The sequence below is a fragment of the Octodon degus genome, unplaced genomic scaffold (assembly GCF_000260255.1).
Source record: "Octodon degus isolate 3935 unplaced genomic scaffold, OctDeg1.0 scaffold00021, whole genome shotgun sequence".
Classification (NCBI taxonomy): domain Eukaryota; kingdom Metazoa; phylum Chordata; class Mammalia; order Rodentia; family Octodontidae; genus Octodon; species Octodon degus.
In genome coordinates, this window is record NW_004524597.1 from 11,439,336 (window position 1) to 11,443,395 (window position 4,060).

Consider the following 4,060-nt stretch of genomic DNA (forward strand, 5'->3'; position numbering starts at 1 on the left):
ACACAAAAATATTTTAAATCACAAAGATCTCTTCACAGGAGGCCTCATTGATGGTCTCTTCATCTATGTCCTGTTCTGGACATTCCTCTATGGCACAGTGCACATCTACTGAAATGAAAGCACAAGTAACTTTTTTTTTTTTTTAAACTAAAAAAGCTGACGAGTTTATTTTCACATTTTACAATACAAATGAAACTGTATTTGATACTTTCTGGACTTTTGTTCATCGTATTTCTCCCTTCAAAACCATTCTTTGATAGGAAGGGGGAGCAAGTCTTTCTTGTCATTCATGCTGTTAAAAAACACCCAGAGTCACAGCAGCATGATCCCCTGGTGAAGCAGAACAAATAATATAAAACTGATACAGAGAGGTTGCCCCTCCACTTTATCTGTCTGGTCAAGTCATTCCTGGCCGAGTGGGCACCACCATGGGCCAAGCCGGCGGTCACATCATTGGAGGCCCAGGCATCATCGGCATGTGACCTCCCATGGGTGGCCTCATTCCAGGAGCAGGTCCCACTGGCATCATCCCAAGAGGAGGGGGTCCCATCACTGGCATCATGGGAAGGTCTCCTATATGGGGTGCTGGCACCATACCAGGGCGAGGAGGACCTGGGAGACTGGGTGGAGGTGGGATCATAGCCCCTGCTGGGGGAGGAGCGGAGAATGGAGGAGGAAGTATCTTTACTTGTTGAAATGCAGCCGTTGTTTTGTCACTCAGGCTCTGAGCTTGCTCTTCCACCCATTTCTGGTAGTTTTCACATTCTCTTTATGTTTCCTACCACTGCAGTGTGTCTTTCTCACAGACGGAGACTCATGGGTGAGGTATGTATCATAGCAGTCACAATAAAACTTAGGCATGTTACTCCACAGGCCGTTGGCAGCTCCATCAGGTAACTTTTTTTTTTTTTTTTTTTTTTGGTGGAACCAGGGATTGAACTCAGGTCCTTGCACTTGCCAGGGAAGCGCTTATTCCACTGAGCCATCTCCCCGGCCCCCCATCAGGTAACTTTTTTAAAAAAAAAAACTTTTTAATTATTTAGTACTGGGTCTACATGGTCTCACTACACAGATCAGACTCGTAGTGATCCTCTCCTGTTTTCGGTCTCCCAAGAGCTGGGATTACAGGTGCTCACCACCTGGCCCAGTCTCAATGGCTGTCTCAGCAGCCCCGGGGGTGGGGCTGGCATGGCACAGGCACTTTAGTCCTCTCAGCTATCTGGCCATCCTAAAGGTAACTTTTTTTTTTTTTTTTTAATTTTAGTAGAGGGTCTACAGGGTCTCACTACATAGATCGGACTCATAGTGGTTCTCCTGTTTGCAGCCTCCCATATGCTGGGATTACAGGCGCACCACCATGCTCAATCCTAGAGGTAACTTTTTGAGGGGAAAAAAAAAAGACTGGGAAAACTTATCAGAAGTTAACTCCATGAAGTCTTACTTAAGATTTTAAGTTGCTGAATTCACATTTGTTCAGTAACATTATAAATAATTTATATCTGGAGAGCTTGTAACATTCTTCAGATTAAATGAAGTATGAGACACTGTGGAGTTCTTTCTTGCCTTAATGTATAGTCTGCCCATAGTCATCAGTGCAGAATTGCTCCCATTTGGCTCTTGGAGAGGAAGCACTGAGCACTGTAATTTCCCTGCATTTACACTTAAGCTGACCAGAGAGGGATCACCAGGGCTTAAATAAAGAGACCTTCCTATTAACATCATAAAAACTGATTTGATAAGGTTTCCTACATGCCAGGCAATGTACCTTATGCCTTTTAAGTCTATTATCTCATTTAATTTTTTTTTTTTTAAATGTAATTGGTACAGGGTCTCGCAATGCAGCTCTGACTCGTAGTGATCCTCCTGTTTTCATTCTCCCCAGCACTGGGATTACAGGTGTGCACCACCACCCAGTCTCAATGGCTGACTCAGCATGCCTGGGGTGGGGCCAGCATGGCATGTACTACCAGAGATCAGACCCCTCCCTCTGAAGGCACTTAGTCCACTGAGCTATTTCACTGGTCCTTATCTCATTTAATTCTCACAATAATTATGGAAATGCTACAGAAACTGAGGCTCAGAGAGGTTAAGTACCTCTGATTGGGCTCAGCTAGGAAGAGGCAAAAGCAGGATTCAAATGCATGTCTCTTAATTGTTGAGCAAGCCAGACGAGGAAGCATATGGCTGTAGTCCCAGCACTTGGAGGGCTGAGGCAGGAGGCCTATGAGTTCTGGCCAGCTTGGGCTTTCTGGTGGAAATCCATCTGGCTCAAAATTATTATTATTATTATTATTTGCTCTAGTATTGGCAGAGCATACTTTTTCAAAGCCCAGTATTGTCAAGTATTAAGGAATTCATTTCATTTTACCTGGTCACAGCTATCAGCCTTTCCCATAAAAAACTAAATAAATAAATTCAAGCTATTTTTCTAGGATATTCCTTGTGAAAAACAGGTTATTTAGACTGAAATTTTGGGCTTGTTGGTACAAATGCTTCTTCCTATGCTAATCCACCATCCTTTTTTTACCAAAAAGATCATCTTACAGTGAAATACATATGTTGAATTGAGAAATAAATATTGCATTAGTTATAATTATGAGGGGAAAAAAAAAGAATCCTCTGACCTTCTTAGGGCCAAAGAACTCCAAACAAGCTGAAAGTGGCGTGAGTTCTTGGTCTCCTGTTGTGGCAAGAGGAAAACCTAGACTCAATGACAGTAGAACTTCCTCCCAAAGATGTGAGAAGACTGAGTCTCAGCATTGTGTGATTATTTATTTGCACACTGTCCCTGTGATTATTTTTCTGCACTGGGATAATACAAGTGCCACTTGCTACAGCTGCTGAGGATGCAGGAATTGGTAAGCTGCTGGCAGAGAAATTCCAGCTATTCCCATGCCACAAGCTCATGCCAGACTTGCGAGGGCAGTACGTGCAATTGGTAGGCCATCCCAACAGGTGATGACCTCACAAGGAAGAGGCACTGCTGCAGCAGTCAGTATTGCAGTGGCCCCAATCCAATACTCACCCAACCATGGGGATGCCCCCACCTACAAGCCCAGACACATACCCTCTATACATGATGGGTCCTCCTCCTTACATGCAGCCACCTATGAGTGACGTAACGGGGATACAGCCCCTGGATAAGAGACTCCAAAGGGCATGCCTCCTCTAGAGATACAGCCCTATTCTCCTAGTGTGTAAGGTCATCTTTAACCTTGACCACAAGGTTATGGAAGCAGCTCCACAGAAATGCAGACCGTGTTACCACAAACCTGTTTATTATGCTGTGGTTTTTTGAGGGGTTTTTGGTTTTTTTTTTAATAGAACTATCTAATTTCCTTTATAGGGCCTTAGAGAGGCCCTTCGCCCAGGAATGTGGCTGCAAGGTCCTGGGCTCATCTTGGCCCTCCTCTGTTCCCTGCCTATTTCCTATAGAGCTGTATATAGTCCTCTTATTTCCTGATGGCCTATGAAAGTGGTTTATAATAAACTCTTTTAAGAAGTCATAAATTCACATCATGGATCCATTTTATAAAACTTTTATCAGTGCTTCACAGAATCAAGAGAGTTGCCTTGAAAACTCTAGCTCTAATTTTAGTCTTTGTACAATACTATGCATTTGCATCTTATCCACAACCTCATATACAAAGAGATTTACAAAATTAATCTATAATGAGACATTTCCTCTCATCAAACTTGAAGAACAGTTTGTTATAATAAACATTCATCATTCTGTTGGTCAAAGAATAAAAATAGGGCAAGGAGATGGCTCCACTGTCTAGGTGCCTGCCTGGCAAGTGCAAGGACCCAAGTTCGATCCCTGGTGTGGCCATGCCAGCCCTGAGCAGAGCTGGCCAATGAAACCAGGCACATGTCCGTAATCCCAGCAATGGGGAGGCTGAGATTGGAGGATCACTATGAGGCTGAGCTATATAGTAAGACCCTGTACCAAATAAATAAATAAATAATTTGCTTAAAAAATAAAATCAGAGGGGCTGGAGAGATGGCTCAGTGGTCTAAAGCACCTACTTGGAACAAGCTTGGCAAAGCACAGGGACCG

At 43.5% G+C, this 4,060-nt stretch overlaps 1 pseudogene; it reads right to left on the minus strand.

Annotated features, from left to right (window-relative positions):
• Positions 1-385: 385 nt before the first annotated feature.
• LOC105741742 lies at positions 386-861 on the minus strand (annotated as a pseudogene).
• Positions 862-4,060: the final 3,199 nt, after the last annotated feature.